This window comes from Monodelphis domestica, chromosome 3 (assembly GCF_027887165.1).
Source record: "Monodelphis domestica isolate mMonDom1 chromosome 3, mMonDom1.pri, whole genome shotgun sequence".
Lineage (NCBI taxonomy): Eukaryota > Metazoa > Chordata > Mammalia > Didelphimorphia > Didelphidae > Monodelphis > Monodelphis domestica.
In genome coordinates this window covers 132,028,479-132,044,059 of record NC_077229.1, presented here as the reverse complement: position 1 = coordinate 132,044,059, position 15,581 = coordinate 132,028,479, and positions in this window count along the sequence as shown.

Here is a 15,581-nt window from a genome sequence, read left to right as displayed (position 1 = left end):
ATGTCTAAACATTGCATATATGGATGGATGATATATACACATGTCTGTATATACATATGACATGTATCCCTTTATTCTATGTGTTTACACACAGAATAATTTTAAAGAGAGTAAATAAAAAAATTAAAACACAAGGTAGTTTGGGAAAGAGGACATTATTAGCATTTGAGAGGATCAGGAAAAGATTCATACAAAAAGTTGTGCTTGAGTTGGATTCTGTGAAGGTAAGGAAGGGGTGCATTCCAGTCATGGGAAAAGACAAGGAGACTCGAGATGGTGTGTCATGGGTAAGGAGCAAAGAGAAAGCCAATGTGACTTGGATGGCAGGGAAGGGAAGTAATGTACTTGGAGCTAAAGAGAGAGATTAAGACCAATTTTTGAAGGGTTTGAAAAGCTCACAAACTAGATTATATTTTCCCAAAGGCATGTCTCAAGCCCTAAATTTGCCCCATTTGCACCCTCCAAGTCCATTTGAAACAGCACAGGGATTGTGGGGAAAGGGGGAGATGCAGAGCAAATGATGTTTGTCAGTTGTCAGCAGCTGGGTGCAGGAGGGGAGGGAATAAGAAGATCTCTTTTGAGATCCTAATCTTTTTTTAAAAAACTCATTCAAAGAGCAAGTCTAATTTGTCATTGTTTTTTCATATAAAATAAGCTTGTTTTTTTTCCTTTAAATTAATTTCCATCACCACACTTGGAAATGCTGGCCCAGTTACAATATGTTCTTACTTAGCATTTGATCTTCCATTATATTAGAATTAATTATTTCACTTTTATGAAATACTTTCTGTAGCCCAAGCAGTCAGCAGCAGCCTGTCTGTGTCTGTGCCCTCCACCTCCAACCATCTCCCACCTAAATGTTCTGGTTCAATATGATGTTAATAAAATTGCTTAAGAAATGTAAAGGTGAATGGCACTGGATCCTAGGAAAATTACACCTACAATTATGCACTAATATTCCACCAAGGAAGCAGATGACATTCCATGCATAAATTATTATTTATCCCTGGAATTCCCCTTTTGCCTGTTACTAAGTCAACTTTTTTTTTAATTCTTTGTTGGGCCCGGCATCCTGGGGGCAGTTCTCAGCTTCCACTACCTCCCCCACAGTACATAGTGCAAAGTTTCTGTTAAGCAACTCCAAATACCAAGATGAATTCCAAAACAGCACTAATCACATTTTTCTTTCATTTGCTTCTTTTAATTTATAATGTCATTATTTGTGTGGGTGTCAAGCGGGCAGAGTTCTCCTACCTGAAGCTTATTCATCTATCTCTCCTAGCACCTAATGCACTGCTCAGCACACAACAGATGCTTAATAAATGTTAGTTGAAGTATGGAACCCTTTGGCAATCTAGTAAAGCCTATGAACCCCTTCTCAGAATAATGGTTCTTGAGGACATCCATAATTGAAGAAAACTGTCGATTTATTTTCAAGTTAATAAAAATTAAGATCTAATTTTTTCTCCATTCAACTTCCCTGAAATCTATCCATGGACTTCTCATGAATCAAGAGGCAGCATGCAATAGGATATCCAGGGAAATCATGAAAAAAAATGCAAAGGAAGGAGGACTTGCAGTTCCAGATCTCAAACTATACTATAAAGTAGTGGTAATCAAAACAATTTGGTACTGGCTAAAAGACAGAAAGGAGGATCAGTGGAATAGACTAGGGGTAAGTGACCTCAGCAGGACAGTATACGACAAACCCAGAGAATCCAGCTGTTGGGACAAAAATCCACTATTTCATAAAAACTGCTGGGAAAATTGGAGAACAGTGTGGGAAAGATTAGGTTTAGATCAACACCTCACACCCTACACCAAGATAAATTCAAAATGAGTGAATGACTTGAACATAAAGAAAGAAACTATAAGAAAATTAGGCAAACACAGAATAGTATACATGTCAGACTTTTGGGAAGGGAAAGATTTTAAAACCAAACAAGACTTAGAAAGAGTCACAAAATGTAAAATCAATAATTTTTATTACATCAAATTAAAAAGGTTTTGTACAGAGACTTCCGGTCAAGATGGCGGCCTAGAAGCTGCAAAAGTTCAGACCTCAGAAACCCTTCCTTACCGATCGCAAACTGAGAGCTTCTAGAACACCAAAATTCAAGCTGAACAATAGGACAGACCCTGGGAACCCTCCTCCCAGACCTGGATCAAAAGGTACAGCCCCCCAAAAGCCAGAATCCGAGATCACTTGGATCTAAGGGGCAGGCAGAAGGAAGGTCCCAGGACCCATCCCCCCCAACCCAAAGTGCTGCGCCCATGGCAGCAGCAGGAACTTCAGGGTCAGCAAAAGGGCCCCAGGGCTGGCTATTTTGAAGGACTCACCTTGAAAGCAACCTGAGCCAGTCTCCAGGACTCCAAACACAGACGGCAGGGAAACAGAGAGAAGGGGGAAGCCCGTAGCCCCCTGGCTGGGTCCTTCCATCTGAGTCTCAAGGAAGGTCCGAGCTTTAGGGCACCAGCTGAACCCAATCCCATCAGGAGCCCTCAGAGCTACTGAAAGGACAGAAAACTCAGAGCCAGCAAAAGGGTTGCTCCAAAGATTGTTCCCTGAAAGTAACCTGGGCCAGTCTCCGGGCATTCAACACAGATTGTGGAGGAGGAGGATGGTTTGGTTTTTTTTTTGGCTCGGGGATCATTTGGCCCATACCAGCTGATCCTAATCCCATCAGGAGCCCTCAGAGCTTCTGAAAGAACAGAAACAGGGCCAGCAAAGGGCTTACCTTGAAAGCAACCTGGGCCAGTCTCCGGGCATTCAACACAGATTGTGGAGGAGGAGGTTTTTTGCTTTAGGACTCATTCAGTCCAAACCAGCTGAACCTAATCCCATCAGGAGCCCTCAGAGCCCAGGGAGTCCATGACCCCTCCCCCCTTAGAGAGCAGAGTCTTCTGAAAGAACCAGCTGAATCTAATCCCATCAAAAGTCTCCAGAACACAGGGAAGCCCAGGCTCCTCATCCATCCTCATTGACTGCTGGACTTTAAGCCAATCATAAAGCCTCTAGAGGACAGGGAAGCTCAAACCCCCAACAACCCTCCCCCAGAGACTACACCAAGAGATCTTCTGTTAAAGCTCCAAGAGGGGAAACTGATATAAGTCCCCAAAAAACAAAGAAAATGAGAGAAACAAGAGCACAAACAAATACAGGGAGTAAAGAAGGGGTGAATTTGAGCAAACAACAGAAAAAGAAGAAAGAAACTACAATAGACAGCTACTATTCAGCAAATGGAACAGAGGGGGAGAGATCATCAAACGATAAACCAGAAATCCCAGCGAATTGAATACAGGCTGTGGAATAACTCAAAACACAACTAAGAGAGGCTGAAGACAACTGGGAAAAGAACTTAAAAATTAAGATAAGTCATCTTGAATTAAAACAAGAAAATAATGTCCTGAAAGCCAAAATCATCCAGCTGAAAAATGAGGCAAAGGAGATGAAAGACGATCTTCAAAGAAAATCAGACCAGAAGGAAAAAGACGACCAAAAAGCCAGAGATGAAATCCAATCTTTAAGAACCAGAATACAACAATTAGAATCAAGTGACCTCACAAGGCAGCAGGACACTATAAAACAAAACAAAAAGAATTTAAAAAATTGAGGAAAATGTGAAGCATCTCATTCACAAAACAGACAATTTAGAAAATCGTTCAAGAAGAGACAATTTAAGAATAATTGGACTACCAGAAGACCACAACAAAAGAAAAAGCCTGGACATAATGCTAGAGGAAATTATCCAGGAAAACTGTCCGGGGAGATCCTAGAACAAGAGGGGAAAGTGGAGATTGAAAGAATCCACAGATCACCCCCTGTATTTAATCCCCAACTGACAACACCAAGAAATGTTATAGCCAAATTCAAAAACAATCAGATGAAAGAAAAGATATTACAAGCTGCCAAGAAGACGCCATTCAGATACCATGGAAACACGGTGAGGTTAACACAGGATCTGGCTGCATCCACACTGAAGGACAGAAAGGCATGGAATATGATATTCCAGAAAGCAAGGGAACTAGGTCTACAACCAAGAATAAAATACCCATCAAAACTGACTATATTCTTACAGAGTATGGTCATTCAACACAATAGAAGAGTTCCAAGCATTCATAAATAAAAGACCAGACCTGAACAGAAAATTTGATGTCCAACCACAGAACTCAAGTGAATCATCAAAAGCTAATTAAAAAACGGGGGAAAAAACAAACAAAACAACAACAAAAATTTTATAAGAGACTCAATAAGTTAAAATGATATGTATCCCTATAAGAAAAGAGGTCATTGGTAACTCTTAAAAACTGTTGCTATCACCTGAGCAGCTAGAAGAATTACACTCAGAGGGAACAGTGACAAACTGTATAGGATGAAAGGACAAGACATAAATAGGTATATAGATATATGCATACATAAATACATATACATGTGTATGTGTGTATATATATATATATATATATACACGACTAGAGCTAAAAAAGAAAAGAGGTTATGACTAAAAGAAATGGGAAAAGAAACAAATGGGGGTAAATTTATATGTCACAAAGAATCTCATGGTGGGGGGGGGAGAACATAGATACAATGGAAGGGTAAAGAGGTTGGAGACAGGAAATACTCAACTCTTACGTACTTTGAAACTGACCCAAAGAGGGAAGAACAACCCAATCCATTGGGGAAGAGAATAGATTTGTGCCCTATAGGGGAGTAGAAGGGTAAAAAACGGACTGGTGGAGAGGGAAGCAGTACAAGGGAGGGGGGGGGGATTTTAAAAAGACTACAGAGGAAAATAAGGGAGAGAATAAGAAGGGAGGGGAGTAGAAAGGGAAGGAAAATAAGGGAGGGAAGGGGGGGGGGGGGCCTGACTATAAACAAACATTGGTATAGAAGGAAATAGTGAAAGAAGAAAAGGCAGGACCAGGAGTAGAAATCAAAATGCTGGGAAATACACAGCTAGTAATCACAACTCTGAATGTGAATGGAATGAACTCACCCATAAAACACAAGCGAATAGCAGAGTGGATTAGAATCCAAAACCCTACCATATGCTGTCTGCAAGAAACACACATGAGGAAGGTAGATACGCATAGGGTGAAAGTAAGAGGATGGAGCCAAACCTATTGGGCATCAAATGATAAAAAGAAGGCAGGAGTAGCAATCATGATATCGGACAAAGCCAAAGTAAAAATAAATCTAGTTAAAAGAGATAGGGAAGGTAATTACATCCTGATAAAAGGCAGTATAGACAACGAGGAAATATCTGTACTCAATATGTATGCACCAAATGGCAGAGCATCCAAATTTTTAAAGGAGAAACTAGAGGAGCTCAAGGATGAAATAGATAGAAAAACTATACTAGTGGGAGATCTATCCTATCCTATCTATCCTATCTAACTATCCTATCTAACTAGATAGGATATCTATCCCTATCCTAACTAGATAAATCAAATAAAAAAAATAAGAAAGAGGTGAGAGAAGCAAGTGAAATCTTAGAAAAATTAGAGTTAGTAGACATATGGAGAAAAATAAATAGGTTCAAAAAGGAATACACCTTCTTTTCAGCAGTACATGGTACATTCACAAAAATTGACCATGTACTAGGGCACAAAATCATTGCAAACAAGTGCAAAGGGGCAGAAATAATAAATGCAAACTTCTCAGACCACAGTGCAATAAAAATAATAATTAGTAAGGGTACATGGATAGATAAATCAAAAATTAATTGGAAATTAAACAATATGATTCTCCAAAACCAGCTAGTTAAAGAACAAATCGTAGAAACAATTAATAACTTCATTGAAGAACATGACAATGGTGAGACATCCTTTCAAAACCTATAGTATGCAGCCAAAGCAGTACTCAGGGGGAAATTTATATCCTTGAGTTCATATATAAACAAATTAAGAAGGGCAGAGGTCAATGAATTGGACATGCAAATTAAAAAACTGGAAAGTGAACAAATTAAAAATCCTCAGATGAAGACTAAATTAGAGATCCTAAAAATCAAAGGAGAAATTAATAAAATTGAAAGTCAAAGAACTATTGATTTAATAAATAAGACTAGAAGCTGGTACTTTGAAAAAACAAATAAAATTGACAAAGTACTAGTCAGTCTAATTAAAAAAAGGAAAGAAAAAACCAAATTGACAGTATCCAAGATGAAAAGGGAGACCTTACCTCTAATGAAGAGGAAATCAAGGCAATCATTAAAAACTACTATGCCCAATTATATGGCAAAAAAAAATATGGCAATCTAAGTGATATGGATGAATACTTACAAAAATATAAATTGCCTAGACTAAAAGAAGAAGAAATAAATTACCTAAACAACCCCATATCAGAAAAAGAAATTGAAGAAGCCATCAAAGAACTCCCTAAGAAAAAATCCCCAGGTCCAGATGGATTCACAAATGAATTCTATCAAACATTCAAAGAACAGCTAATCCCAATACTATACAAACTATTTGACAGAATAAGCCAAGAAAGGGTTCTACCAAATTCTTTTTATGACACAAACATGGTACTGATCCCAAAGCCAGGCAGGTTAAAAACAGAGAAAGAAAACTATAGGCCAATCTCCCTAATGAATATAAATGTAAAAATCTTAAATAGGATACTAGCAAAAAGACTACAGCAAGTCATCACAAGGGTTATCTACTACGATCAGGTAGGATTCATTCCAGGAATGCAAGGATGGTTCAATATTAGGAAAACCATCCACATAATTGACCATATAAACAAGCAAACCAACAAAAATCACATGATTATTTCAATAGATGCGGAAAAAGCCTTTGACAAAATACAACACCCATACCTATTGAAAACACTAGAAAGTATAGGAATAGAAGGGCCTTTCCTAAAAATAATAAATAGTATATACCTAAAACCATCAGCAAACATCATCTGCAATGGGGATAAAATAGAAGCCTTCCCAATAAGATCAGGAGTGAAACAAGGATGGTCATTATCACCTTTATTATTTAATATTGTACTAGAAACACTAGCAGTAACAATTAGAGAAGAAAAAGAAATTGAAGGTATTAAAATTGGCAATGAGGAGACCAAGCTGTCACTCTTTGTGGATGATATGATGATTTACTTAAAGAATCCCAGGGAATCAACCAAAAAGCTAATCGAAATAATCAACAACTTTAGCAAAGTTGCAGGATGCAAAATAAACCCACATAAGTCATCAGCATTTCTATATAATTCCAACCCAGCTCAGCAGCAAGAACTAGAAAGAGAAATCCCATTCAAAATTACCTTAGACAAAATAAAATACTTAGGAATCTATCTCCCAAGACAAACACAGGAACTATATGAACACAACTACAAAACACTCTCCACACAATTAAAACTAGATCTAAACAATTGGAAAAACATTGATTGCTCATGGGTGGGACGAGCTAACATAATAAAAATGACCATCCTACCCAAACTTATCTATCTATTTAGTGCCATATCCATTGAACTAACAAAAAACTATTTTACTGAGTTAGAGAAAACCATAACAAAGTTCATTTGGAAGAATAAAGGATCAAGGATATCCAGGGAAATAATGAAAAAAAAATACAAAGGAAGGTGGCCTTGCAGTCCCAGATCTCAAACTATATTACAAAGCAGCGGTCATCAAAACAATTTGGTACTGGCTAAGAGACAGAAAGGAGGATCAGTGGAATAGACTTGGGGTAAATGACCTCAATAAGACAGTCTTTGACAAACCCAAAGACCCCAGCTTTTGGGACAAAAATCCACTATTTCATAAAAACTGCTGGTAAAATTGGAAGACAGTGTGGGAGAGATTAGGTTTGGATCAACACCTCACACCCTACACCAAGATAAACTCAGAATGGGCGAATGACTTGAATATAAAGAAGGAAACTATAAGTAAATTAGGTGAACACAGAATAGCATACATGTCAGACCTTTGGGAAGGGAAAGACTTTAAAACCAAGCAAGACATAGTCACAAAATGTAAAATAAATAATTTTGACTACATCAAATTAAAAAGTTTTTGTACAAACAAAACCAATGTAACCAAAATGAGAAGGGAAGCAACAAATTGGGAAACAATCTTCATAACAAAAACCTCTGACAAAGGTCTAATTACTCAAATTTATAAAGAGCTAAATCAATTATACAAAAAAATCAAGCCATTCTCCAATTGATAAATGGGCAAGGGACGTGAACAGGCAGTTTTCAGCCAAAGAAATCAAAACTATTAATAAGCACATGAAAAAGTGCTCTAAATCTCTGATAATCAGAGAGATGCAAATCAAAACAACTCTGAGGTATCATCACCTCACACCTAGCAGATTGGCCAACATGACAGCAAAGGAAAGTAATGAATGCTGGAGGGGATGTGGAAAAGTAGGGACATTAATGCATTGCTGGTGGAGTTGTGAATTGATCCAACCATTCTGGAGGGCAATTTGGAACTATGCCCAAAGGGTGATAAAAGACTGTCTGCCCTTTGATCCAGCCATAGCAATGCTGGGTTTGTACCCCAAAGAGATAATAAGGAAAAAGACTTGTGCAAGAATATTCATAGCTGCGCTCTTTGTGGTGGCCAAAAATTGGAAAATGAGGGGATGCCCTTCATTTGGAGAATGGCTGAACAAATTGTGGTATATGTTGGTGATGGAATACTATTGTGCTAAAAGGAATAATAAAGTGGAGGAATTCCATGGAGACTGGAAAAACCTCCAGGAATTGATGCAGAGTGAGAGGAGCAGAACCAGGAGAACATTGCACACAGAGACTGACATATTGTGGTACAAGAGAACATAATGGACTTCTCCAGTAATGACTTTACAATGTCCCTGAACAACCTGCAGCGATCTATGAGAAAAAAAAAACAACTATCCTCAAGCAGAGGACAAACTGAGTGAGTAAAAACACCGAGAAAAGCAACTGCTTGACTACAGAGGTTGAGGGGACATGATCTGATCGAGGAAAGACGCTAAATGAGTGCCCTAATGCAAATACCAACAACAAGGAAATGGGTTCAGAGCAAGGACACATGTGATACCCAGACAAATCACGCATCGGCTAGGGAAGGGGTGGGAGGGGGTTGGGCGGGAGGAAAAGAAAATGATCTGCTTCCAATGAACAATGTATGAAAATGACCAAATAAAATAATGTTTAAAAAAAAAAGGTTTTGTACAAACAAAACTAATGCATCCAAAATTAGAAGGGAAGCAACAAACTGGGAAACAATCTTCATAACCAAAACCTCTGACAAATGTCTAATTATTCAAATTTATAAAGAGCTAAACCAATTGTACAAAAAAATCAAGCCATTCTCCAATTGATAAATGGGCAAGGGACATGAATAGGCAATTTTCAGTTAAAGAAATCAAAACTATTAATAAGCACATGAAAAGTGTTCTAAATCTCTAATAATCAGAGAAAAGCAAATCAAAACAACTCTGAGGTATCACCTCACACCTAGCAGATTGGCTAACATGACAGCAAAGGAAAGTAATGAATGCTGGAGGGGATGTGGCAAAGTTGGAACATTAATGCATTGCTGGTGGAGTTATGAATTGATCCAACCATGCTGGAGGGCAATTTGGAACTATGCCCAAAGGGCGATAAAAGACTGTCTGCCCTTTGATCCAGCCATAGCACTGCTCGGTTTGTACCCCAAAGAGATAATAAGGGAAAAGACAAGTACAAAAATATTTATAGCTGCACTCTTTGTGGACAAAAAATTGGAAAATGAGAGGATGCCCTTCAATTGGGGAATGCCTGAACAAATTGTGGTATATGTTGGTAATGGAATACTATTGTGCTAAAAGAAATAATAAAGTGGAGAAATTCCATGGGGACTGGAACAACCTCCAGGAAGTGATGCAGAGTGAAAGGAGCAGAACCAGGAGAACATTGTACACAGAGACTGATACACTGTGGTACAATTGAATGTGATAGACTTCTCCATTAGTAGCAAAGCAGTGATCCTGAACAACTTGGAGGAATCTATGAGAAAAACCACTATCCACATTCAGAGGAAACACGGTAGGAGTAAAAACACTGAAGAAAAATAACTGCTTGAATACATGGGTCAAAGGGATATGGTTGGGATGTAGACTATAAATGAACATCCTAGTGCAAACATCAACAACATGGAAATAGGTTCTGATCAAGGACACATGTAATACCCAGTGAAATTGCACATTGGCTGTGGGAAGGGTGGGTGGTGGGGAGGGAGGGAAATAAAGTGAGCATTGTAACCAAAAAAAAATTTAAAAAAAAGAAAATAAAAACAAAAAATGCTGAAGAGGAGGAGGAAAGGGGGAAGAAGATGGAGGAGGAGAAATTAGAAAGGACATGATGTAGTTATTTTGTAATATTTGGAAGTTTGTCACGTAAAAGAGAGATGAGACTTGCTTCATTTAGCCCCAAAGCCAGGAGCTCCAGAGACAATGGGAGGAAGTAGCAAACAGGCTACTTTGGTATTGATGTCAAGATAAATTTCCTAACAATGTTGTTCAGAAGTGTAATAGTCTTCCTCAAGAGGTTGTGGGGACCCCTTCCATGGAAGTCCCAAGCAAAAACTATTTGACTACTTGTTGGGTCTGTTACAGTGAAAAGGATGACTTCTTTGTGTGGATTGGATTACATGATTATAGAAGTCCCTTTGGAACTCTCAATATCTATGATTCGGTAATGCATTTACAGATAGATGGATCAAATCAGGTGAATTCAATTCAATTCAATAAGGATTAATTAGCACTTTCTTGGTGTCCAAGGCACCAGAACTTACACTGTCATTAGATTCTAAGCTAATTGAGGACAGGAACTGTCTTTTACTCTTTTTTTATCCCCAGTGCTTAGTACAATGGCTGGCACATAAAATGTACTTAATAGATGCTTATTAATTGAATGATTAACTCTACTAGCATGACCTTCAAGAATGCAATGCCACCTCCACATCGTAATGAAGCATCAGAATAGGATCACTATAGAAAATACATACAAATTGGAAATCAGCAAAAGATCCCTGATAGGAGATGTCATTAGGGCTGAACTGTGAACCCTGAAGAGAATTAAACGTTCCTACAAGCAAGGCCAATTAGATGAGATGATCTCTAAAGTCCTTTCCACCCCTAAATTCAATGTTCTTTTTATCCTGTGAAGTCATGAGAGGGAATGAGAACACTAAGGGAAGAAGTGATTCTATGTGTATTTCCTTCCCCCCATTTCCACTAAGAGAAAACTTATTCAAGCCCCCCATTAAGAGAGTCAGAACAGAAGTTCACTCCTCTAATACCAACTTCAAGTAATAGCTGAACCTACTAGGCTTCCCAGAAAATACAAGTCAGCTCTAGGAAGCACCTATAAAAGTAACCCTTGACATTGACAGTTGCCTCATTAGCTTTAGCCATTGGGGAAAGGGTAAGAGAGTGTATGGGGAGGAGGAGGGGAGGGTCCAGAATAAGTCATTTTTAATCCCATCATTTCACATGGAAATCTTGCTGTCTATATAATCTGTGTATGTGTGTGTATTAAAAAGGGACTATTTTGAGTCCCTTTGTAATTAGCTAGGAAAAAATACACAGCATCCAGCAGTACAGTTTAAGCTCAATGAAACTCAAATTTTAGTGGAAAGGCAAGAATCAAACAGGATAAGAAGAGAGGAGTTAAGACTGTTACTAATGGCAACAATACCCAGAGGGATAAGACTGCTTGAAGGTAGTAGAGATTATTTTTGTTTTTCTGAGAGAATGAACAGGGTATGGTACTCTTGAGTGGAATTGTAAGGCTATGAAGGAAAAGATCTACTGCTTCTTAAAAGTTCATGTTTGTTTTTTCTTTTTTAATAAATTTTTGTTGATGTCTTTTTCTTTAAAAAAAAAAACACCTTACCTTCTGTCCTAGTATTAATTCTAAGACAGAAGAACAGCAAGTGCTAGGCAATTGGAGTTAAGTGGCTTGCTCAGAGTCAACTAGCTAGGAAGATTTTGAGGCCAAATTTGAACACCGATCCTCCCAACTCTAGACCTGGCACTCTATTCTACTGCCCCAATCTTTTGTTTTCACTTTGACTATGTCCCAAAGTACCATAACAATATAACCAATAATTTATTTCAAGAGAAAAAATCATTCAAAATGATCTATATATCAAAAAAATATGGAAAGATATGCAATCTTGCACATCCATGAACCTCCTAGGTCTGTAAAGGAATTCGAGGGAAAGAGAAAGGTGTCTTCTCCATATATCTTCTTTGGAGTCATCCATTGCATTGCTTTTAGATAATAAAATTCTACATGTGTGGCACTAATTGTTATTATTCATTTTATTACAAGTTGGAAAATATTTATTCCGTATTTAACATTAAAATCTTTCTTGTTAACTAATAATAGTAGTGCTAGGTGTTTCCTACCAGAGTTATGGGGATGTTGAGAATTTTGCCCTGGATTTCCTCATTCTAGAATGTTAATGGCATTGTCATTTTCAAAATTAAACATTTATTAGCAACTTCCAGGGTAAAAAGCTTCTAAAAAATCATAAAACATAGTCCTTGACCTCAAAGAGCTTACAGTTTAGGTGGGGAGACAGAACAAACAAACAAAGATAAATAACTATATCTTCCTGCTGGCAGAACTCATAGGGGCCAAGTTAATGTTTTAGAAAGCATTAGGTGGGGGCTTCATGGCTCAGTGGATTGAGAGCCATGTCTAGAGATGGGAGACGCTGGATTCAAATATGGCTTCAGTCACTTCGTAGCTGTGTGACTCTGGGTGAGTCATTTAACCCTCATTACACAGCTTTAACCCATTGCCTAGCCCAGGGATCTCCTGCCTTGGACCTAATACACAGGATTGATTCTAAGAAGGAAGGTAGTGGTTTAAAAAAAAAAAAGTAATTGCTCATAGTAACTGCTCTATAAGTATTATAATTATTATTTGAAACTATAATCTGCCATCTGTCTATATAATGCAACTGAGCAAGGAGAGATGTCAGCAGTGGAAAGAGACTGGTCAGACTAATACAGAACTTTATCTGAGCATGAATAGGGTGATGATGGCAGGAGGAGGAAGTCAAGGATGGATACAGAAGCATTGGATGATTGCCTGGACAGTAGAGCTGGAGAACAGTCAACATTGACTCCAAGTGCATGGGCCTGGATGAAGGAGAAAAAGCTGCTGCCTCACCAGAGATGGGCAGAAACAGAAATGTCCAAAGAGACGTGAGAGTGGTGAGATCTGATAAAGACCATTTCTATGCCTTGGATCTTTGGAAGAGCAGGGGTCTCAGTCCTGGGGCTCCAGCAGCCCAGACCTCAAGTTGAATAGCTTTTACAGAAAGGGGCTGAGCCAGAGGGGTCCTAGCTCCCTTCCAGATCTAGGATTCTGGGACTCGGTCAGTGACCCATCTGCCCCTTTCCAGGGTGAGGACTCCTGCTAGCCTTCATCCTTCCTCGGGGCCCTAGTCTCCCAAGAGGTAGGCACCATGGGAAAAATTTTAAAATAAAACAAAATCCATTAAAATTAATAAAGTGGACATAGGATTTGAGTGATAATATATTGCTTATCAACTCTGGGAGCGGGGAGGGATAGGAGAGGGAGACAAAGAGAAACATATAACCATGGAAAATTTTTAAATAAAATAAAATCCAGGAGGTAGGCACCAAATATGGTTCTGTGGTGGCTGATATTCAGGCATGTCCGACTCTTGGTGGCACCATTTGGGGTTTTCTTGGCAAAGATACTGGAGTGGTTTGTCCTTTCTTTCTCCAGCTCCTGTAGCAGATGGGGAAACTGAGACAAACAGTGATGTGACTTGTACAAGGTCACATATCTAATAAGTATCTGAGTCTTCCTGACTTCAGACCTGGTGCTAATTCTAGTCTCTTCTCAGTGTTCTTGGTCTTCTTTCCTACTGATACTTCGATGACTCCCTGCACCTGCTGAACTTCCTTCATTCCCCAGATTCTAACACAGTAGGGTTGTTTCTGTTGATCTTGCAAGGACATGACACACACGGATAGAGAATGCTTGTCCTGGAGTCAGGAAGACCTGAGTTCAAATTCTTCAGACACTAACTGTATGGCTCAGGGCAAATCACATAATAATAATAGTTAAGATTTATATAACACTTTCTATGTACCAGGCACTGTGCTAAGTGCTTTACAAAGATCATATTTTGATCCTCATAACAGCTCTGGAAAGTAGGGGCAATTATTATCAACATCACCGTTTTGCAGAGGAGAAAACTGAGGCAGACAGAGGCTAAATGACTTGCTCAGGGTCCTAAAGTGAGTAAGTTTCTGAGGCTGTATTTGAGTTCAGATGTTCCTGACCAGGGCATTGAGGTAGCACAGCAGAGAGAGTACTGAGCGTGGAATTAAGAAGACTTCTCTTCCTGGGTTTAAATCCAGCCTTAGACACTGACCAGCTGTGTGACCCTGGGCAAGTCATTAACCCCATTTGCCCAGCTCTTGTCCATCTCTTAGAGGGGTTACTAAGACAGGAGGGGGGGGGTAAAAAGAAAAGGGAGTATAGATGACACCGGATAAAATCGAGTGAGAGGAGGGAAAGAGAGATTGGGAAAGGAAAAGAATGGATGGATGGTAAGAGTAGGCAACGAGCGGCCAGATGCACAGCTTCCAAAGGAGGAGGCAGAGAGGGGACCAGGAGGGATCTCCCAGCTCCTCCAGAACAATGATAGGGCCAGGTTGTTCCATTCTCTTCCACATGGAAGGTTTAAGTTGAAGGAGGTGAGAGGATCTTCCCAAGGAAAACCCCTCAGCCTCCCTGAGATGAGGGAAGGGTTGTCCTGAGACAGATGCTCCCCACGTGAGAGTGCGGAGGGAAGACTGGTCAGGGAACTGAAGTGTGGATGCAACTGGGATTTGCTGAAGTTTGGCACTTAGCTAACAATAAACCAAGCCTTTGAAGAAGTTAAACAAAGGAGCCATTTGTCCACCCGGTTGGCTACAAAGTAAGGCAAGATTGCAGTGGGAGACTGGGAAATAAAAGGAGGGGAATGCCAAGAATGAGATGAGAAAGGATGCTGCTTCCAGAGAAAAAGCCTGGTGAGGCATTGCGCCCTGGAAGCCCATGGGGGAGAAAGGGGACTGAATAGACTTAAATAGAACTGAAGAAAGGCAGAAAGGTAGCATCTGGGGATTTGTTTGGGTTGGGGATCTTTGGGTGGGATTTTTTCCTAACCTGCAGGATTTGCTGATTGGGGATGGGAATGGAACATTTTGGGGTTCTTTTATTCATGTAGTATGCTAGCAATAAAAACAAAACCATTCAAGACTGTTTATCCCCTCCTCCTTCCCTGAAACATACTCCCCACTCCCAGCCTCAAACTGGCAGGTTGGGGTCGTGAAAAGAACTGAAATAGGAGTCACAAGACTCAGACTTTAGGGTACTTCTCCTGGTCTCTTTGCTGTTCCTCAAATCAAATACTCCAATTCCCAACTCTGGGCATTTTTTAAAACCCTTCCCTTCTGTCTTAGAATCAATACTGTGCATTGGTTCCAAGGCAGAAGAACAGTAAGGGCTAGACAATAGGGGTTAAATGATTTGCCCAGGGTCACCCAGCTAGGGAGTGAGGTCACAT